Below are 23,609 nucleotides of genomic sequence, written 5' to 3' on the forward strand. Positions count from 1 at the left end.
AGGTCTTCCCTCAGTCCTGTCTGACAACCATCTCTGCTTCTTTGAGACAGCATGGCCCTAGTGAGCCCAGAGCCACAGAACCAGTTTCCTCTGAAGAGGAAAAAACCCCTCTTGAGGGAGATTCCATTTGCTCAGCATGTTTACCAAATGGCACAATCCCCTCCAGACAGCAAAACAAACAGTCCAGGGAAAGACCTGCCCCCACCCGTCAAAAGCAAGCCACTCAGTTACATTAAAATACCCTTCTTTTCCAATTAAAAATATTATTGAGCCCTTTTAGATATGACTTTCTTTTTAGATCCTGGAGTTAAAGAAGAAAATAAGGTATTCTGTCTTCAAAAGGGTCACAACCTGTTGCAGGTTAAGGAGAGGTGGTACTGTGTACATAGGAAGAGCTGGAAAACGCTTACAGAAACAAACAGGAGAAAAAAAGAAAAGAAAAAAAAACAAAACAAAAATACAATGGCATACAAGAAGTAAGTTAAAAATACTAGCAGTTTAAACTTTTTGATGGCAAAGAAGGAATGAGATCCTGGTAGATGCAGATAAAAGAACACTTGAAGAATTTCATTTCATAAAATGGAGTACCAGGCTGGGCACAGTGCTTTAAACTTGGGACTCCTGAGCTGGTTAGATTCCAGGCTAGACTCTGTCTCAGTAAACAAAATGAGATAAAATAAGAATACAAGCAGTTGAAAACTAAATTTGATGGGTCATTTTTCTTAAAGGATGAAGGTACTTTTCTGAGATTGGAGGTGGGAAGGACCCTGGAAGAAGGAGGAGGAGGAGGGACCATATCAGAATATATTGTATGACAAACTCTTTTCAATAAAAATTCTAGTGATCAAGGATGATTTTTAGAGAATTTAACTTGTTGTTATAGAACATACTGCCTCAAAGCTAAGTCCAATGGATTACAGTTTTAGTGATTATTTAATGTTAAAGGAAATGTTATTTACCATTTCAAGTTTCCTTGGAAACTTAGGTTTACCTTTTATTATTTTTATGGCTTCTTTTTCTTCATCCTTTGTGAGTCTTAGTCTGTATCTTTATGAAGAAAAATAATTCCTAGATCACAGAGTAGATGAAAGGATAAAATGAGTATTTAGGGAACCTATTTATTATATATATATATATATATATATATATATATATCCTGAGGAGGGAATTAAAGGACTCCACAGTGATGCTATGAAAAGATAACTAGAGGAAAACCTTCCACTGCTCTGTGCAGGTGAAAAAGGCCACAGAGAATTCTCCTACTTTACCAAATTAATCATGAAATTATTTTCGTACTATGACAGGTAAATATATATAATATATTTATATAATATATATATATATATATATATATATATATATATATATATAAAGTCCTTAAACTTCTAAAAGAATCTTTCATGTATGTGATGCAGAATCAGACCATAATAAACACATAGGCACATTATTGTTTGCAAATCAGTTCATAAGGAAACCTAATGTTCCAAAAACAGTCATGAAAGGTCATTGAAAAATGAACAGCCAGATTTAGCTTTGAGGAAGTGTATTTTTATGACTAAAACTTATTAGCAATACAAGATATCAGTTATTAACTGTTCTTGTGCTCTAGCTCTGCTATATTATATATATGAATTTTCTTACAACAAGCTTAAGATAGCCTATCCAGTGAGTCTTCTCTTCGCAGTAAAGATTCTGCAGGTGGAAGATGAAACAACCCACCCCAGATGATACTGCTAGTGTTGAGCTGAGCTGGGATCTGAAAGATTAATCCAAGTATTTCTGGTCACTAACTCTGAGTTCTTGCACACTTTTTTATTTCTTTTTATTTATTTTTTTCTCATACAATACATCCCAACTGCTGCCTCCCCACCCTCCATGCCTTCCAGCCCCACCTACCTCCATCTTATTTTCTTTATCCATTCTCTGGTTGAGGGACATCTGGGTTGTTGCTCTAGGGGAAAATGTCATTTCACCATGACATCTATGACCCAAAAAAGACCCAAGACTATTCATTCTCACGGTCATAGTAAATCCAAGATAAGCTGGAAGCTGGAACCCAGTGTTTCCTCTGTTGCAAAACATTCTCTCTAAAGATACAATCACCTGTGGTGTTTTTAATTCATTATTGGTGTTTGTGTGTGTGGTGTATATTTGTGTGTGTGATGTGTCTGTGTTTGTATGTAGTACGTGTGTGTGTGATGTGTCTGTGTTTGTTTGTAGTGTGTGTGTGTGTGTGTGTGTGTTATGTGTGGAGGTCAGAAGAAACATTTTTTCCTGTTACCTTCACATAGATTCTGGGGATTGAATTCAGGTCCCCAAGTTTGTGTGACAAAGACCTCTACTCACTGAGCCGCCTCACCGGCCCTGATGTCTTTTATTGAGAAATGTGTAATGTTAACCATGAAGGTAGAGATAGTAACATATGTTTATTACTACAGACATGGAAAAATGGCTAACTTCTTGGAAAGTTTCAATATATGTGGTTATGCATAGAAACTAAAGGAACGGAGAACAGACTCTTTCCAGCAGGAAAAGATTGATGTCCTAGTTGCTTGACAAGTAGTTACACAAGTTATCTAACTATCTGCTGCTCCTCAGCCTAAACAATTAAATATGTTCCTTGTAAAGAATTCATTATTTAAAACTGCTGTTCTTATGTTAAATGACTACTGTATGCTTGCTTTTATAAAGTATTTTTGTTCAATATTAATTACATTTCATCCTTTTGTTTGAAAGTTTGGAAGACACAGAAGGGAGAACACCAATATTCATATACAAAACTTACTATATGTGATTTTGTCATATTCAATATTTTATGATTTTCTATCTACTCATGGACAAACTTCGTAAATACAATATGCATTTCTAACTTATTGTGTCTTAAACTTTAAAATGCACACTGTTTTATATTATGAATAGTTTTACAAAGTAAAAGCATGCAACTGTGTAAGCTGTGCATTACAGACTTTCTGAGGTAACACTTTTCATTGTTCTTTTTTTCCCAGTTCCTGGCTATTATGAATAAAGCTACTATGAACATAGTTTAGCAAGTGTCCTTGTCATAGCACAAAGCATCTTTTGGATATATATCCAAGTGTGGTATAGTCGGTCTTGAGGTAGATTAATTTCCAATTTTTTGAGGAACCACTATATTGGTTTCCATATTAGCTGTACAAGTTTGCACTCCCACCAGCAATGGAGGAGTGTTACCCTTGCTCCACATCCTCTCCAGCATGAGTTGTCACTTGTGTTGTTGATCTTAGTCCATTCCGATAGGTGTAAGAGGGGTTCTCAAAGTAATTTTGATTTGCATTTCCCTGATGACTAAGGATGTTGAACATTTATTTGTTTCTCAGACATTTGAGATTCCTCTATTGATAATTCTCTGTTTAGATCTGTACCCATTTTAAAATTGGATTGAAGTGATTCACTGTCCAATGATGAGGACTGAGTAACAGGTACTGTGGGAAGTCCTTTCTTTTGCTCTTTTCATGTCCTTTCTCTCCTTTGCACGTATATTTCATGTACTATTAGCTCATCTGTTTTCCCGTAGGTACACTTTTGGTTCCACTTACCAGTACACTGAAGAATTTGAAGCTCTGGAGCTGGGAAAACTAGAAGAGCACTTACAGACCATCTGGCTCAGAGCTGCTCTTATCTTTAGGGTTTCTCTTGAAGCCCTCCCTTTGGATAAGAGCACTTCAAGCAGCATTGAAAAGAAGACACACTAATGTTTAACTATGTGGTCCTTTAACATGATAGACAGAGTAGGCCATGTTCAAGAGACCAAGCTAGAATGGTAATTGAGAACAATGTCATATGAGAAGCTGTTGAAATGGATGAGTAGGTAAACAGAAGACAAAGGACAATCCAAATCCTTGTTTGTGGTTTAGTGACATTGAGGAATCAAAGCAGTAGGACTGTATGATAGGATCCACAGAACAAGGTCCCGTTTAAAGCCAGCCTCTGTACTAGTGCTGTTATGATATGACATACCATATGTTAAGATATGACAAGAAGCTCCAGAAGAACTTCAGACTTGAGACAGTCAAATGCTAACAGAGAAGCCATTTTTAGGTCTAAGAATTTAGTGATGTCAGAATAGAGAACGTTTTCTAATGTAGCCTTAACAGGACTCTGTGGTTCCAAAATTTATTCTTTACCTGCACAAGGAACCATTAAAGACTTCCAAATAGGAAGGCTTATAGTTTTGTATCTTGTGTTTTGAAGTCTGTTTTGCATAACAGTAAGCCAGAGTCACCAACATACTCTCTGTAGGGAATCTACAAACTTCAAAAAAGAAATTGGATACACAGTACCAAGACATTCAATATTCACAGGGATCGGCCTTCTCAGAGTAGGAACAGGATGAGCCTGTGTGATCAGCATGAGACCTTTGACCTCTGACTCCGTCTTGATGACATCTGAAGCAGTCTTACTCTTTACAGAGAAGCCAGGAAGCTTTAAGTTAAATGCTACATTCCCTATAACTGACTAGAACATACCTACGTAGAATTGGAAATGTGAGTACCTTTCTTCAGAACAGACTAAGAAAACCATTCCTATTCTGATTTGCTTCGTTTGTGTGTTATACAGACCTAAAAACTTTGAAAAATGATGAGATGCTATGGATCAACTCCTATTACCAGTACCAAGTCTGGTCAGTTTAAGGTGTGCTGCAAGTGTGTCTGGACAGATAGCATGAGAATATTACAGTTGGGAAAGGGTAGTTGCTGGATACCAGCATGGGACAGAGTGGGAGTCAATGGCGGGGGAAGGAGGGACGAGTGGAAATCTAAGGGAGAAGGAACATGAAACAGAATTCTGGACAGGAGGTGGTGGATGAGTGGAACTCGAAATGCAGGCTCTCCAGACACCATGCTGACACCAACATGCCTTAGCACACCTACTCCCCTGGGTTATTCTGCTACAGTGTACTGGCATGCAGTTTTGGCATGTCAGAAGTTTCAGATGCTATGACTAACTAGGCCTGGTCCTTAGACAGGAGAGGGCATGTGTGGTGGAGTATTACTTTAATTATGTAAAGATGTGTTACCTTTGTTTATGTTGTGGAATAGTATTTAACCATGTGAAGGTGGTGCGATGTTTTTGTTTAACTATGTAAAGATACACTGCTGTCTTACGTCGCCTGCCTAAGGCACCTGACTGGTCTAATAAGAAGTTGAACTGCCAGTAGCTAGGCAGAAGAGGGATAAGGATGCATGGTGAGCAGAGAGAATAAGTAAGAGGAGGAATTTAGGCTTGGGAAGAAGGATGAAGGAGAAAGAGGAGGAGAGAACTGGGGCAGCCAGCCAGACATGGAGTAGGAATTCCAAAATGAAAGAAGGTAAAAAGGCCCAAGGCAAAACAGAGGTGAAGAGGAACAGGTCAATTTTTAGATGAGCTAGTGGGTCAAGATAAGGCGGAGCTTTCACAAATAATAATACAGCTGTGTGTCATGATTTGGGAGCTGGTGGGTGTCCAGAGGAGAGCCTGCTAAACAGGCATGTTTAGATGATTTCCTTTTTATTCTGTTTTGCTGGTATTTCTAGGTTGCAGGCTTGTCCTAAGATACATGGAAGCAAAAAGGAAAACCAGGAATAGACCTGTGTGGTGATGTGGTGCTATGGTCCCTAGCCAGTCCATCTTTTTTCCCATTTTAGGTTTCTTTCTATGATTGTACGCTGTGTTTTGATCAGAATTTTTAGCTGCACTTAAGAGAAATTCTCAGTAAAAAGTTGGTTTGTTCCACCGTTTTCAGAACCAGAAATCTTTATACAGATTCTAAAAGGTTTGATGATGATGACGACGACGATAAGGAAGACAAAGACCATGGTGGGAGTGATGCAGACGATAATAGTTTATGGAATATATCTAATTCTAGGATCCTAAATGGGATTTACTAATAATATTTTATTGCAAAAAGCAGTCCCAGAGTTTTTCTGATCTCAAACAAACTCCTCCAGACAGCTTAGGTCAGAGCCGCTAAGTTAGTTCTGGGCAAGAGGATTGTGTTGTAGCTCTTGGAAGGATCCAAAGGGAATTCTTCCTCACTTCCGCTTATGAAGAACACCAGCTTAGTCTTTCACCTGGCTCAAGAGCTGTACATCACTAGTACTTATCCCTAGCATAGGAATGGACTTTAGGAGCCCATCCCACATGGAGGGATACTCCCTGAGCCTAGACACAAGGAGGTGGGCCTAGGCCCTATCCCAAAGGATATGACAGACTCTGAAGACCCAGTACAGAAGGCCTCACCCTCCCTGGGGAGCAGAAAGAGTATGGGAAAGGTAGGGTGTTAGTTGGTGGGACAGGGGAGTAGGAGAGGGAGAAGGAACTGGGATTGACATGTAAAATAATCTTTCTAATTCAAATAAAAAAATTAAAAAAAAGAGTTGTAGATCAGCCTCATTGGGAATGAGATCTGGGAATTAATTCTTCATACTCTTTCACCTGGCTCTAGAGGTGTAGACCAGGCTCATCAGGAATGAAATCTGTGAATTAATTCTTCATGAATGAATGAATGAATTTTTGACCATCCTAGTCTATTTTTTTTCCAACAGAACAGTTAACAAAGACTTGGTAAGTGGGGTGGTGGTGTGAACCCACATCTTAGAGTCATTAGGATCACTCAGCTAAGAGGCCAAACCAGGCAACATAAATCTGGTTCCATCTGGGAGCACTGTTCGGGAGTGAAGACTGCTTGCCCAGCATGCATAAGGCCCCAGGATCTATCCTAAGTACTTCATAATAAATAAACAAGCAATAAATAAAGGACAATGACTTTCTTGTGTCTGTAAAGGATAGTGACTCTGTGTGTGTGTGTGTGTGTGTGTGTGTGTGTGTGTGTGTGTGTGTGTGTGTGTGTATGTGTGTGTGTGTGTGTGTGTGTGTGTGTGTGTCTGCATCTGTATCTGTGTAAGAGAGGAGGGAGCGAGTGTATAATCTTGGAATCCTCTACCAAACTCAGGATATTTTGATACTTGGCATAATATTTTCTCTGACAAATAATTCATTGCATGTTACAGAACTGCACTCTACAGTTTGACGTTAATAAGTTCTTGTATCCTGCCCTCCACGGCATGAAAGTGTTATGATTAGATACTAGGAATAAATAGAAAGTTATGGCTCTTCACTGTGGTTGTCCAGATGTGGAGCAGTACCTTTTCCTCTAACCAGAGGAAGGGAAGGTTCTTTCTCTATTGCACTTGCTATTTTCTCTTGTCTGCTGTCCTCCAGTAGCATTTGAAAGGGGAAGCCCTCCAAAGGTTCATTCATTTTACCTTCTAATTACAATGCACACTATCTTTGTGATGCTTTTCACTTGCAGCTGTACAATAGTAATTAATGTAGCTGTTTTTGCTACAATGGCTCCTGCAGCTTTAGCCAGTTACATAATTTTTAGTTCTAGTATTTATTACTACTTTTATCTTGATTAGCAAGTTCCCATTAGTCACTAAAAAACACTGTGTGTATGTGTTTGACCAATATATACCAATATATTGCAGTTATAGTATGATTGCAAATTTAATAAAGCAATGATGTCTGAATATATAGAACTAACAACATAAAATATTTCTTTATGCTTAATTGGTAACTATCAATCAAGAGACACTCAATAGAAGCTACTGACAAGTTCATGTGAGTTTTAAAATGCCATAATTATCAAGAACCTAGTGAGATTGCTTTGAAAATCATAATAAAAGCATGCATTTCAAAGCTGTGCAATATACCTCTATCAAACATCTCTTTACATTTTGAAATTGTTGGTGGTCCCCTATAAGCCATGCTGCATTTGTTACACAAGTTTGCAGTGAGGACTGAGGAAAATGTATTTGACATGTTCAGTACCCTCAAGTCTGCCATGTGAAAGTTGGAGACTTTATTTCACTGATAACTTCTTCTACTTGGTAAAGTAATTTTGATGAGTTAATTAAATGTTCCTTTTTATTGTTCAACACATCAGGTTGCTCATTTTTACCTGTAAACATTGGTTATAAAGCTCAGTTGATGCTGAATAATTTCCCCAACACTTCCTAGTTTACAGAAATCAGATAAGGATAATGTAGATATAAATGAACACATGTTTCTATTTGCCCTTAAAATACCAAAGGCCTATGACCTCCTTTAATACATTCCAGACTCATGAATGCCTTTATCCTTGGGGAAGGAGTAGAAACTGTGCTTAGATGTGTGTGTGTGTGGGGGGGAAAGGGATGGGGGGAGTTGTGTAGAAGATCACTGGGTAGAATATTTGTAGCTTCTTGCTTTGATTTAACAGTAACACCCACTCCTTAGGATTATCTGTGGATGCGTGGGCAAGTTAACAATAACAATTGAATATTCAATTGAGTCTTTCTAGATGGGATGCTTCAGACAGAGTGAAGACGTTTGAAAGCCAGCAAGATGAGGTCTCAGGCAGCCCATATTGTAGTAACGATCTCATTTCTTTTTACATTATAACTAGTGTGCTCTAGTTGTGTGTGTGTTTGTGGGTGTGCGCACGCGTTCACGAACGTGCACAAGTGAGATTGTGTGTGCTCATGTGTGACTGTGTTTTGCAGCTCATTTATTGGTGGTGTCAGTCTCTTACTGGCTTCTTTGCTGAATGGTGCGTATGAACCCAGCACCACTATTTCTGATTTTCAGGTTATGAAAGCAATCAGCGTTGGGGAGCCAGAGCAGTCCCTGTTTAAATCACAGAGCCAGCGAGTCAGGATGTGAGCCAGGTGACCCAGCGTGCAGATCTTCATTCATCCTATGCTTATGAATAGTTGGAGTGGGTAATAAGACAACCACCTCCTGTGTTTGCATCATGCTGTGATGAAATTAGTGAACTATGCTAACATAGTCGTCTTCAGTTCCTCATGAGAGGCCTCAGAGGAGGTTGAGATTCCATGAGTCAGACCCTGAATACAGCAGAGTTGTGACCCAATAGAGGATTGCAGTCTCAAAACCAGTCTTCTTGCCGAAATGTCACAATTGCCATCTGTTCAGATTTAAGTACTTCATGAGGACAAAGCTACAAAGTTGAATACATTTCCATTTCAAGACCCTCATACTGCTGCTTCTGTGTGTATCTTTGCTCATATGTGGTGTTTCCATGCTATAAAAATCACAAATTCATCCGCAAAATGCCATGCACTGTATGACTATATATGTGAAATGTCTAGAATGTGCAATATAGAAAGACAGAGTAGATAACATTTTCTGAGCCTTGACTAGTTTAGGGAGTTTGAATGTTGACTACATACATAAGAATGTTTTTTTTTTTTTATGAAAAAGATACAAAATTATATTGCAGAAAGATTGCACAAATCTCTGAGTATGCTTATAAATACACAGAATTATATACTACAAACTGATACTCTGGTATATGGATTAGATGTCAAAGATGTCCTTTCTTTGGGAGGGAAGGATTAGAATCTATTCATTCCACTCTTGAGTGTTTGGAAACCCTTTGGCCTTTTAATGACATCTGTGCCCAGTGATGTGGGGCAGTCATAGGAGGAGCTGGGTATGAGAATACTATTTTCTACCAGAAGTTAGCACAGAGGCACAGCTAAATGTGGAACCACCTAGATGCTTTTCCATCTGAAGCAGATACTACTGGAGCCTGGATGCTGTTTCCAACTGCTATCGAATTTAGCAGATCGCACAGCTGTATAAACCCAGGTCTCTTTTGTGGCTCCTGATGTATACGCTTGTGTTTTGTTTGTAAACTTCCTTGTTCTGTTCTGAGTAAACACTGATGATTTCATTTTCTTGTCTGAGTTTCAGAATCTAAAATAGGACATTGGAAACAGTGGTTTTGGATGGGATGCATATCAGTGCTGATGTCTTTAATAGTGTGTGGACTGGCTCTTCTTAATGAATCCAAGTTAGAACATGTTATCAGTTTTAGTTTCTGCTTAATTTGGCATAGCCTTGTGGGTTTTGCTGTCTCTTTAACCTTAGTCTGTATGAGATGTGAGAAAAAATTTGAATTTCTATCTCTGCTCTTAACCTTTTGGGTGAGATTTGTTATTCTTTTATGCTAGGAATTATAAACAAAGTGTTGGGCATTTTATTGTTCTTTTTAAGGAAGGAAGATATATACATATATATATATGTGTGTGTGTGTGTGTGTGTGTGTGTGTGTGTGTGTGTGTGTGTGTGTGTGTGTATGTGTGTGTACTTATTGCTTAGCATCCAAGGAATTATTCCTTATGATATTTAGAGTGAGGCAGCTTGCCATGAGATATTATTTAAATTCAAGCTCTTTTGTACAGCTGTATAGTGTTGGGATGTCCCTAATATGTCCCCAAGACATTAATGTCCCTAATACTTAGTTAAAACATGCTCAAAATGGGCATAACAACAAGTCTCAGTTTCCTTGTCTTTTTTGTTTTTTGTTTTTTGTTTTTGGTTTTTTTTCGAGACAGGGTTTCTCTTTGGAGCCTGTCTGTCCTGGAACTTGCTGTTTAGAACAGGCTGGCTTTGAACTCACAGAGATCCACCTGCCTCTGCTTCCCGGGTGCTGGGATTAGAGGCGTGAGCCACCAACACCCGGCAATTTCCTTGTCTTTAGATGGGCGGTTCCTTGGAAAGTTAGCACTAGCTAAGCTCATATGCATGTAGTGCTTGTGACAAGCCTGTCATGGGTAAGAAGCACAGGTGACTCTTTCTGCTAAACATCAATCATGTACCCTTTGAAAAATGTTGCTTTGCTTTAGCAAGTTTTCAACTTGTAATATTGATTCTTGTAGCTGTAGAATATCCTTTATATAACAGGATAATTGTGGGCTATATATAGGTAAGGAGACCTGCAGGGGTAGTCTTCCCGGCCATTCCCTTTCTAGCCTCTTTACTATGTGTCAATCACTTTGCATCTTTGTGTCTATTGATTTTCTTTGGTGGGAGGAGAAATGATGATGAAGCCTGTCTCCTTCCCTGGCCGTGACATCAGGAGGATATTCCTTTATATGGATGTGTTCAGTGCTTTCCAAATAACACGGAATTATATGCTTGCATCCCTATATCCCAGATTTATCAATTATTTTGGTTTGTACTGAAAGACAGAGACACCCAGTACCCATTGTTGTTGGTGCATTGTACTCAGGCTCAACCAAACAATTACATCAGGGATGTGACCTTGAGTCAGCCTTTCCAAGGCCGCCACTGTCCCAGTGGCTTATGGAACTATGCCTGCGTTCTTTGGAAATCGTAGGGAAAATGTGAATCAGGGAGCTGTTTAACTTGCTTGCTAAATTTAGCCCAATGCCTCTCAAACCAAGACAAATCTGTCTAGAATGGTTCTTGTTGCTACCAGCAACAAGGGTCATAGAATTGAAGGACATCAGATATACAAGCAAATGGAAAACAACTTCCTCAAGTAATGCCTTCCAGAAGAATCCCAAGGCTAGTTACAGTGCTAAAAAAGAGCTAACTAGGAAGTGTTGCTTATCTTGGGAATTCCCGTTCGTGGTTCAGAGTGGAAGTGGCTATAGACGGGGAGATGTGGCCCAGGATTTGAATGTGAGCTAGCACTAGTACTGGGATGCCAAACAGCATCTTTTCGATATGTGAACCATAGATTATAATGAGAATGAAGTCAATCCGTAGCCTGTAAGGTTAAGATATCTTTTTATTCAGATAAACACCAGCCAAACGCAAGCCAGAGCAGCAAGGCCAGGGAGAAGGGGCAGGAGAAGAAGAAGGGGGGGGGGCTCCCATGTGCCCGTGGTCCCTTAAGAGTCCCTCCTGCATCATCCTGACCTCACCTTGACCACTCCTTGACAGGCGTGGTCAGGCACACCTGTAGCCAGCCCTTAGGAGGCATGGTTATGGTGTCTCCCTACAATAGACCCCATCAGTTAAGCCGAGGCTAACTTTCTTCCTGAATTCTGGCTGTTTGACATCCCAGGCGACTGGACATTTCTCTCTATCTAAACTTGTGAAACCACTCAAATTAATCAAAATTCTTTCAGTTCGTGACACACAGCATTTTTCTTCTGGGAAGCAGAGGTGACAAAGTGAAATGATTCATTTATTATGCAAAAGCAACTCTAAGTGACCTTATTGGAATCTTATAAGTTTGGATTACTTTGCTCTGTTTTGTTTTCTCAAGACAGGGTTTCTCTGTGTAGTCCTGGCTGTCCTAGAACTCGCTCTGTAGACCAGGCTGGCCTCCAACTAGGAGATCTGCTTGCCTCTGCCACTTGAGTGCTGGGATTAAAGGTGTGCCCCACCACTGCCCAACCCTGTCTTTGCATTTTATCTATTCTAATTACTTACCTTGTAAATCTAACAGCCATGAGGCTATCTCTTCAGTAATCTCCCTATGTCTTATTTTGGCCTGATAAACTTTCGAGCACCTAAGAGCTTCCTCAGTGCCCTTCCCTCCTAGTTTCATGTTCCAGTCTGGGCCAGCTGCATGCCAGTGATTGTATAGAAGCAGATGGCCATTTGCATTGCCGTCAAGACTGCCGTTCTTCCTGATTCGGCTTGGTAGGCATTATGACACTGAACTCCTGTCCACTGGACACCGCAGGGAAAGGACACATAGCCTGTCTATGATGTCTCCTAGTTATGATCGTGTGATCATATCTATGGGATTAGAACCAGTGAGGAGTTTTGTGCTGATGCTGCTTAAGACATCTTCTCCAAGTTGATGTTCAGAATCACTTGTAGTCCTTGGGTCGGTATCCATGGGAGGCATACTTTATCTCCAAGTCTGTTAAGGTAATTTCTAAAAGAGGGTAAGATAAGGGTTAGGAAGGGAAAGAAGGGCACCTACTTGAGGCACTCAGCAGGAAAAGTGAATGGGTATTTGTATTTTTATATGCATAGCAGAGAAGAGGAGAATCCCAGGGATGCAGATCTGGGTGATGGGTATATTACGATTTTATGAGCCAGAAGAAGAACCATTGGGGAGGGTGCAGAGTAAGGAGAAAGAATGTTACTTTCACTTGTCTTGTCTGTGCCCTTTATAAAAGTCTAATTATTTGTACCCAGTTGCCTTTCATAAAACAGAACGCATTATTGCTTCAAACGAATGGACTTTCAAAATAACAGGCTCATACCACAAATACTCAAAAAGAGTTCCAGTCTTGGCTTCCAGGATGAATAATCTTCTCCCTCAGTGTGCTCTTTAATGGCAGATGGCTGGAGTAGCAGGCTGCTTCTGGGGAAATGCTGTGGCACCCTTGCCCCTTTTCTTATTTTTAAAGGTACCTGTCTAAAAGTATGATGCATCCCTGAACAGGAACAGTCTATTGATTTTTGTGTCTTGCCTTAAACACGAACTATTTTGTCAGTTGACCCTCTTCTTGAAGGGATTTGTGTAAGCAGAGGTTGACAGTGGTGATGGATGCATGGCATGGGGTTAATTTTAGTTATCAATTATTGCATGTGGTCTTGTGTATTGGTTAAGCCGAAATACTTGCTTTTCCATAGACAATGTGGCTGAAATTTACATTAACATCTAGTCCCAAACATGGTCCCACATTTAGCATGCTATTCATAGAACTTAGCAACTGGGCTACTCTTGTCCTAAAACAGCATGCTCTGCTCTCTGCTGTCTATGGGGTTTAACATTCATCTGAACTTTACTGTGTCACAGTGATATGAAAATGTAATGTACCTTGAGCTGGCAAGATGCTATTGCAAACAGTTCTCTTAGTGCTACCTCCATCAGTCTTCATAATATACCTTAGGCGAAAGCACAGTTAGAAAATTTGAGCTCCTGGTGGTGCACCTGGGCAAACTTAATTTCATGGGAAACCTGTCTTGGATTCTGGTACCAGCACAATCAGTGAATACAAACACACATAACCATAAATACCTTGGGATTGCCTGCATTTTGATTTGTTCCTGCTGATGGTTCTCTTTATTCACACAATAAAAAAAATTGACTTCAGTATTTACATATAAGTATCACACAGTAAGTAATGCAGGCCTCTTCTCTCAGTGCTTTCCTGAGAACACAGGCTTACTTTGTGCCATCATACATTGAGGAGGGGGAGGCAGACACATATGGTCACATTAGGTATAGTCGCCGGAATGCTTAGCACTGGTTGGTATATGGAAAACTCTGGGAAAGTCAAGGAAAACTCTGGGGCACATATATCAGAGTTGTACATTCAACTGAGAGTTGTGTCTGTGACTGGAGGAGCAGGGCGGGGTCCTGTAGGTAATAGAACACAACATGTGTGTCTGAAGGCGCGCTGCTGTGCATGTGTTCACCGGGCAGCCCATTCTCTAAGGTGTAGGATTAGAGTCTCTTTATTCCAGATGACACCAAGGCAAGACACAGGCCAGAGCTAGGTTATAGAACCCAGCAAGCGCGGCCAGAACAAAAGGGCCAGGGTCCCCACGTGCAGCCCCTTAAGAAGCTCCCTTACATCACCCTGGCTTTCCTTCACCACGCCCTTATGGGCGAGTCCCGGGTCCACCTGGTACCTGTCCCAGGACTATTGGGCGGGGCTAGAGTGTCTCCCTACACTAAGGTGCTAAAGACTTTTAGGGTCTGAAATATGCATAGTGTGACCTGAACAAGTTATGTCTCCAAATTATCTTGTCTGCTCACCTTTCTGTACCAATTCATATTTTGCCTTCAGTGTTGGTGACCACGGAAGGAGGAAGGCAAAGGAAACAAATAATATATTGAAAAGAAGTTTCTGATCTGTTGGCGAGCATAGCTCTGTTTAGTTAGGTAGGAAACTTGTTTGACCGATGTTCAATGAGTCATGAAAAGACACTGTGGGGGGACAAGCCAGGAGCAGTTCTGAAGTCTGACAGCCCTGGATAAGTCCAGCTACAGAGAAGGTTCATTGGGTAGATTCTTTCCACTTATGACATAGACACCAGACCACAATTTCTTTACTTCACCAACCATGGAGACTTCGCCCAGCCTAGAAACCTCCCCCCACAAAGGCTCCATTCATCACTTCTTCACTCTGTGATTGAAATGTGATGTGGTATTGGTGTTACAGGCTAAATATGGAGTGAAAACCTCAAATTGCTTTAGGGTGGTGGCTTTGTGGTAGTGGAGTCTTTTTAAGCAGACCCCACAAATAGGACACCCATCTTGCCCTGCCCATACTGTTATGACTCAGTGGGCTTCGGAAACCCCAGCATGACAAGCAGCACTTGTCTCTCAGCTGCTGACATGTGTCTTCACACGTATCTCAGATGCACGGCTTCTTCCCACAGAGGCTGCATTTCTGCGCTATAGCAGAGGACCGAAGGAGCACAGTGGAGATTGAGATAGAAGGTCAGCATATGTGACCTCTCTCCCTAGTCGGGACAGACCACCCAGATCTGCCTCCTGCTTGGAGAGCAGGATCGGAAGGTCACAGGAAAGGGGATATAAACAGTTCTTAATAATTTAGCGTGAGGGCACGGAGGCTGTGCTGACCACGTTTCAAAAGATGACTTTGACATTGTTCATTAACTTCAACCCATGATGCACTCAGCTGGATGCATCCTTAGTCATCTTGTATGAATGAAGCCCTGGGAGATCCAATAAAAAGCTGGAGGGGGTGATGCCGTAGGATGTCACCATCTCTTCTGAAGGGACTGAGTATGTTTCTTGTTTCCCTGTGACCCTTCTATGCGTTCAGTACTCAGCAGGGTGAAGTGTGGGAAAGCTGCAGGTTGGCACAGGTGTCGAGGGCCCGTCGCTCTGTGGGAGATTTGCTGATTCACCACATCCCAACTATAACAGGAATTGTTGCTGTTGTCAAATGTGCCTAAAAATACTATCTGAAACCTCTGAGCTTTTCACTGTTATTCCAGAGGCTGAGGCAAGGGGAATGTAAGTTTGAGATCAGCATAGGCTACAAAATGAGACCCTGACTCAAAAAAAAAAAGTTTTTCATATAAGTCAAAAAGAATTTTAACTTTTTTTGTTTAATTTTTAGTGTGTGGCTGGGGAATGGGGGTTGGTTGCAGGAATTGACCCGAGGGCTTCCAGCATGCTGGGTTAAGTGCTCTGCTACTGAGTTATAGCCTCGGTTTGCGTATTTTTTGTAAAATGAGAATTTTGTAAAGAGAATTCTTCTGAATGTAATGTTCATAGGTATACAGCTGTTCTGGGAAGAAAATAAACTATACATGTTTACCTTCCTTTTAATCTTTTCATCTGTATTTCGTTCATTATCACCAGAACACACAGCAGTTATCAGTATATGCCAAGAATGGAGTGTGGTACTCACTTCTGTTACTATTGTTACTATTATTATAATCTTCACACACCACAACTGTGACTCATTTTAGTACCTACTAGTCTAGTCACAAGAGATGCACATGTTTTCTTTGTTATTGCTGGTTCTTTTGAGAGAGGGTTTCACTATGTAGCCCTGGCTGTCCTGAAGCTCTCCATGTAGACCAATCAGGTTGGCTTTGAACTCAGAGATTAAGGACATGTGCCACCACACCCAGCTTAATGTGTTTTTTGTTTGTTTGTTTTAAATCAGGGATGAAGAAAAGAGACTAAATTTACCTTGTGCTCCTGTAAAAGTGAACCTTTAAGTTTACTAATATTTTTTGCCATGTAAGAGTCTAGAATGGTCTGGTTTAGTTTCTTCAGTCTACACTGTGAAGAGACCTATGCTCCCACCTATACTCTTAAAATGCACTTTAGGCTTGTTTTTAGCCTCTGGAAGAAATTCAGAGAGTAATTCAAAGACTTAAAAACAACAACAACAAAACTTCTGTTAATTTAAAATGTACCTGAAAGAACTTTTAAAAAATGGCTTTAAGTTTTATAATCACCAACAAGTGAGACTTCATATTTTGAAATAAAGATCATATCCAGATGTTCTCTACAGAATGGCTTGGATGGTCTTATTAGTCTCTCCATGAGAGTCAAATTGAAAATGTATTGTATTAGATTAATCACAATACCTCCACAGTATAGTCTATATGGTGAGAGATCAGAAAGCTTTTAAGAAATTGCTGGAAAGTCATGTATTTTTTCCTTTTGTTTCTCAAGTGTATCATCCAAGTGTGTGTTTTCACACAGCATCTTTCATATTAGTTGTCAGGAGATAGGTGGTCAAGTATGCCTTTTAAGTTATAAGAAGGTAAGTTTTGTCTTCAAGTTCTTCTGTCTTTTCTGTGTTTTCTTCCCACCCATCCAGCCATCATCATTGAAAATAAACTTCGAAATAAAAGGCAGTATAAAAATAAGTTGGGCCATTATGGAATTTTGTGTATCTGAATTTAGCATCACTTAGCTACTTCATATCAAACAATAGGTCCTGTAGAGGACATAAATTTTTAGTATGTGTTGAGTAACCCAGGAAATGATGACAGGGACCCTTTCTTGAAAATAATATTAAGCCAGGTGATACTGAAATGTCAGGAATTCGGAAAGAACTTGGAAAGTATTGTTGTTGTAAACTGATAATACCATACCAGGCACAGATGGAATTTGCTCTATATGGTGGCTTGTTTTTGTTTTTTGTGTGTGTTTTGTTTTCAGTTGATCTTAACTGGATCTGGACCCAGAGCATGAGTTTGTAACATGTTCAAGATGAAACAAATGTCATTTATAGATTCTTTAGTACTGTTCACATATACAATTAATTTGAAGCTTATTCTCCATAGCAAATCAAATCGATCATACTAGTTTCCTTCCTACTGGGTGAGGTGGGCCAGAGGCTGAGCAGTGGAGAGGGCCTTTGAGCTAATAATTAACAACAAACCATGGCTTAAATTTTTTAGAAAGAAATACTTGTCTTTCAGATTTCTCCTTTCTTGGTATGCAACTTTCCAGGATAATGTCTTAATTTTATATAATTAGTTAGTGACAAGATTCATTCTGGTCTGTGTGCAGTCCTTTAGAATGTTCTGGTATGAAATTTGTTTTGATCCCTGAATTACTATGTGTTTTCTCTTGACCTCTAAGGACTGGAATTGGTGATTTTGTAGTCCAGTCTTTCTGTGGCATTATTTGTATACACTGAAACCTTATCACACATCTACGTGACCCTGGACATCTGCACATTCCCAGTCACATGAGCTTGGAGATGATGCTTTATACCAGGTCTCCTGGACCTCCTTCCAGCTGCGCACAGCTTAAGCAATCCTAGAGGACAGCTGCAGGATGTGAAGTGGAAAGAGCTGGGCTTGTGGAGGCCAGCAGTGGCCCTGGGAGAAAGCCAGGAAAGCAGGCAGGAACTTCCTAGTGTGGCACTTAGGCTCTTTCAGAGAGCTCTAGTCGTTTTTGTTTTTTTTTTTTTAATTAATTTTTAAATGTAATTTAATTTTTTATTTTCATAGCAACCCTAGTTCCCCCTCCCTCCCCTTCTCTCCCCACCTTCCCCCTTCCCTACCCCACATGCAATCCTCAGAGGGGCTAAGGCTTCCCTTGGGAAGTCAACAAAGTCTGGCATACCAAGTTGAGGCAGGACCAAGCCCCTTGCCCCTGTATCAATGCTGAGCAAGCTATCTCACCATAGGGAATGGCCTCCAAAAAGGCAGTTCATGTACCCAGGATAAGTCCTGGTTCCACTGCCAGGGGCCCTCCAACAGAACATGTCACATAACTGTCACCCACATTCAGAGGGCCTGGTTAGGTCCCATGTAGGCTCCCCAGTTGTATGTCCAGAGTCCTTGGGCTCCCACTAGCTCGGGCTAGCTGTCTCTGTGGTTTTCCATCATGACCCCCTTGTTCATATGATCCCTCCTCCTGCCATTAAAGGCCAGGCTCACAACCAAAAATATAAGAGAGCTCTAGTCTTTTCTACACATGTCCCACTGGGTTGCTTATCTTCTTTGTTCCTGTGGGAGGAGCCATTCTGGGACACCACTTGGGAGGTTCTTTGCAACAGAGAGTGAAATACAAAATTAGGACATTGACTTTGGAGAATAAAGAAGACTCAAGATCCATTGATCAGAGTTGTAAGACAGGAAATGTAGGACCAGACCAATTTCGTTTAGAGTTGCGGGGGTGATAATTTAAGATCACCTCAATATTCGTTCCTTCCTTGATGGAGTAGTTGGTGATACCGTGAGTGAAAACAGTGCATCTGGAGGCAATTTAGTAAAGGCCAGTTTGGGTGATGAAGAATAAACCTTGATAAGATTGTTCCAGGAAAGCTTCCTGTGTCTCATGCCGTGTTTTCATCTTACCTTTAACTGTCCAGTGAAAAGTGGTACCTCAGAAAGTCTGTAGTGCACAGCTTACACTGCTATGTGCTTTAACTTTGTAAAACTAGTTGTAATATAAAACAGTGTGCATTTTAAAGTTTAAGATACAGTAAGTTAAAAAAAGATGTTGTCACCAAAATAAAAGCATATTGCATTTTATGAAGTACGTCCATGAGTAGATGGAAAATCATAAAAATATTGAATATGACAACAATAACATATAAATAAGTTCTGTATATAAAGATTGGTGTTCTTCCTTCTGTGTCTTCCAAACTTTCAAACATAAGGTTGAAGTATAGCTAATATTGAAGAAAAATACTTTATAAAAGCAAGCATATAGTCGTCACTTAAAATAGGAGCAGCAGTTTTAAATAATGAATTCTTTTTTTCTCTTTTTTTCCCCAAGAGATTATTTTTTTTATTAGATCTAATTAGAAACAAGCCTGCTTCACATGCCAATTCCTTCTCCCTCTCCCTCCCCTCCCCCAACCCGTCAGGAGCCCCCTACCTCATCCTCCCTCTGCTCCCCAGGGAGGTTAAGACCCTTCATGGGGGTTTCCCAAAGTCGGTCATATCATCCTGGGCAAGGCCTAGGCACTCCCTCATGTGTCCAGGCTGAGAGAGCATCTCTCCATGTGGGATGGGCTCCCAAAGTCCTTTCCTATGCCAGGGATAAATACTGATTCACTACCAGAGGCTCCATTGAGTGCCGAGGCCTCCTCACTGACATCCATGTTCAGGGGTCTGGATCAATCCTATGCTGGTCTCTCAGACATCAGTCTGGGGTCCATGAGCTCCCCCTTGTTCTGGTCAGCTGTTTCTGTGGGTTTCACCAGAAATAATGAATTCTTTACAAGGAACATGTTTAATTGTTTAGACTGAGGAGCAGCAGATGGTTAGATAACGTGTAATTACTTGTCAAGCAACTAGGAAATCAATCTTTTCCTGCTGGAAAGAGTTCTTTCTCTGTTTCTTTAGCCTCTATGAATAACCACATACATTTACGGGCTTGAAGCTTTTCAAGAAGTTAGCTATCTTTCAATGTCTGCAATAATAAACGTATGTTTTCATGGTTAACATTACACTTAGACTAACATTTCTCAATAAAAGATATCAGGGCCAGTGAGCTAGATCAGTGGGTAGAGGTCCTTGTCACACAAACTTGGGGACCTGAATTCAATCCCCAGAATCTATGTAAAGGTAACAGGAAAAAATGTTTCTTCTGACCTCCACAAATACCACACACACACACACACACACACACTACATACAAACACAGACCTACCACACACACAGACACATACACACACCTCCACACACCCCACAAACCCTACATACACACCATACCACACACAGAGACACACACTACATACAAACACAGACATACCATACACACATACATACACAACACATACACAGACACATACACCCCCCAACACCCTACATACCATATACACACCTCACACACACAGAGAACAGGCATACATACCACATGCACATACACACACATGCACATACCACACACATACATACACACACATATACATACCACACACTCACATATACAACAGACACACACATAGACACACACATATAGATGTACCACACATTAGATACTCATACATGCCACATACATATACACATACCACACACACCTACACACATATCAAACACACATATGAACCACACGCACACACACACACACACATACATACATGCATACATACATACCACACACACAACAGACACACATACATACCACACACACACATATACACACTCACACCACACACACACATGTACACACACATGAAACACTTCAGGTGATTGTATCACTAGAGAGAATATTTTGCTGCAGAGGAAACACTGGGTTCCAGTTTCCAGCTTATCTTGGATTTACGATGACCATGAGAATAAATAGTCTTGGGTCTTTTCTGGGTCATAGGTGTCATGTTTGTCATTGACACTTTCACCTAGAGCAACTCAAGAATAATCCAAGATCTACTCGGTCAAGAGACCACCTTAGACCATGGTGGCATTACTATTCTATTTCTTTATCTGGAATTTAACGCCTCATTTTTCTCTCTGAAAATATCATAATTAGTTGCTCATGATTTCACACCTTCAGTAATAGTTGAGGAAAAGATAAAGTACTCCAACTTTGATGGTTGGACTCATCTGCAGCTCCTTGCTATCTCCAATGTACGCATTGAGGAGACTGGATAAAACATCATGATGTTCAGAAGGTGGTGGAGCCAAGGTCAGCATTCCCTCAAAGCTTGTATATTTTGAACTGCTTCATTTTCTTTTTCCTTTTAGGAGATGTGAACAAATGAGAAAAAACAAACAAACAAACATTTCATGGAGTCAATGTATCCAAATGTATAACATGTAAATATTTTACTTTACATTTACTACTAATTAATTATATTTACTCAATATTGTATTTTAAATATAAAACCCCTTGCCCAAAAAACATTGTCTCTGAGTGTTGATTTACTTAATGATCAGGATTACTGGCAGTTTAGCTTTTAAAAATATGGCATTTTTATTACTTGTTAGAGAATTTCCTGATGTACTTTGATCATATTCACGGCCATTCAACTAGCTCCCTCCAGAATCCACCCCAGCCTTCTCGCCCTACCCCCCTCCATTGTCTTTGCTTTTATAGAGTCTCCCTTTAAACATGCATTTTGGTTTTACAAGTGATGTGAGTTAGAATGAAAGGCTGTCTACTAGGAGATGGAAACAGTTAAAACATTAAAACAGATCCTATCAGCAAAAGAATGCTTTTAGTGTGCCATGTAAAAGGATGACAAAGGTTTCCCAGGACAGCTTAGTTGCCATCTGCATCCCCTCTGTTTACAGAGCTGTCTTACCTTCCTATTCTGAAGCTTGTTAGTCACGTGTATGTGGAAGAGACTGGAGAGTCAAGGAAGTGATGGGTAAGGAAGAATTTAGGACATTCTGGCTGTATGCACAGCATACATGCTTTACATAATCCGGGTATTGGGGGCCTAATTTATGGAGTAGGTAGGTTCAAATCCTACTCTTAATCATCTTAATCAGTCTACTTGTAATCACCTTCTAAGTCTGGCTAAACCATTGAAGGAATACACTCCTCCACTTCATCCCCAAGATCACTGCTTTTATCATCTCAGCTGCTATTAGAAATCTTTGGTTTGATTTTTTTCCCCCAGAAGGTGGCATGTGGATAATATTAGACTTAAAATGTGATAATTGTTATAATAAAAAATATTTTCAGTTTCTCTTAAGAATCTAACCAAGTTTGTGGTTCATGTTTGTTTGTTCATTTTCAGTGATCACTACGTTGAACACAGCTAAGGGCCCGGTGGTAGCAAGAAGGATATGAGTGCTGTTTTTCACTCTACTTAACAAAAAAGAAAGTAAAGGGAAATAAATAGCTTTGTGCTCATCTGAACTACCTCTCAAGAGGTTTCACATGATGTAAGAGCAGAATAGATACCTATGGGTGGCTGGGAAATTATTTTAGTTGGTTAATTTTAGGAGGAACTTTTTTGGAGGGCTGTCTTTGTGCCTGAGATGGGTCAGGTTAACACCACGAGGACACAACTTCAGAAAGCAGGATCTTTTGGTGACACATGTCATTTCTAATCCTTCATTTTCACCCAGTTACAAGAGTTTTGAAAATGGTGTGATCCCCTTTGCACCAAAGAAGTTGAAAAGTCTTGAGGGGATTTGTGTCACTAGACTCTCTGGTCAAGAACACTGCACGGTGTGGGGGCACAGTGATTCCCCTTTCCTTTGCCAAAATAGAAAGGGTGTACCAGTCTTCCTCCTGTGATGTGTATGAGGCCCAGCCTCTCCTCTAGCAATTCTGAGGGCTCCAGTGTTTCTTACTAATGGGTTTCACTGGTGCATTTAGTCCCTTTTTTCTTAGGGTTTCTATTGCTGCCAAGAGACACCATGACCATGGCAACTCATAAATGAAAACATTTAATTGGAGCTGGCTTACAGGTTCCAACATTTAGTCCATTATCATGGTGAGAAGCATGGTGTTTTACAGGAACACCTGGCATTAGAGAAGAATCTGGGAGTTCTATATCTGGATTGGCAGACAGAAAGAATAGAGAGTGCCACTGGGCCTGGCTTGAGTTTCTGAAACCTCAAAGCCCACCCCCAGTGATGTATATCCTCCAATATGGCCAAGCCTACTCCAACAATGCCACACCTTCTAGTAGTGCCACTCCCTATAGGTCTGTGGGGGCCATTTTCATTCAAACCACCACAAACCCTTCTCCTGGCTGTTTTACATTTCTTAGACCATTTGTGTGTTTGGAAAAAGTTAGGATGAAGAAGCAAAACTGCAAGTTATTTTCGTAATTGTCTTTTCACAATTGTATGAAGTCAATGTTATTAGAAGAAAATCACTTTGGCACACCTGCTTCTTCCTGTGATGGTGGTGGTGGTGGTGGTGGTGGTGCTGT

General features: G+C 40.4%; 1 protein-coding gene across 1 annotated transcript in view; it reads left to right on the top strand.

Moving 5' to 3' along the window:
• Positions 1–23,609, top strand: part of P3h2 (prolyl 3-hydroxylase 2) — a 153,367-nt gene that overhangs the window by 9,581 nt on the left and 120,177 nt on the right. The gene's annotated exons all lie outside the window — the stretch shown is intronic.

Source organism: Cricetulus griseus, chromosome 4, assembly GCF_003668045.3.
Source record: "Cricetulus griseus strain 17A/GY chromosome 4, alternate assembly CriGri-PICRH-1.0, whole genome shotgun sequence".
NCBI classification, from domain to species: Eukaryota; Metazoa; Chordata; class Mammalia; order Rodentia; family Cricetidae; genus Cricetulus; species Cricetulus griseus.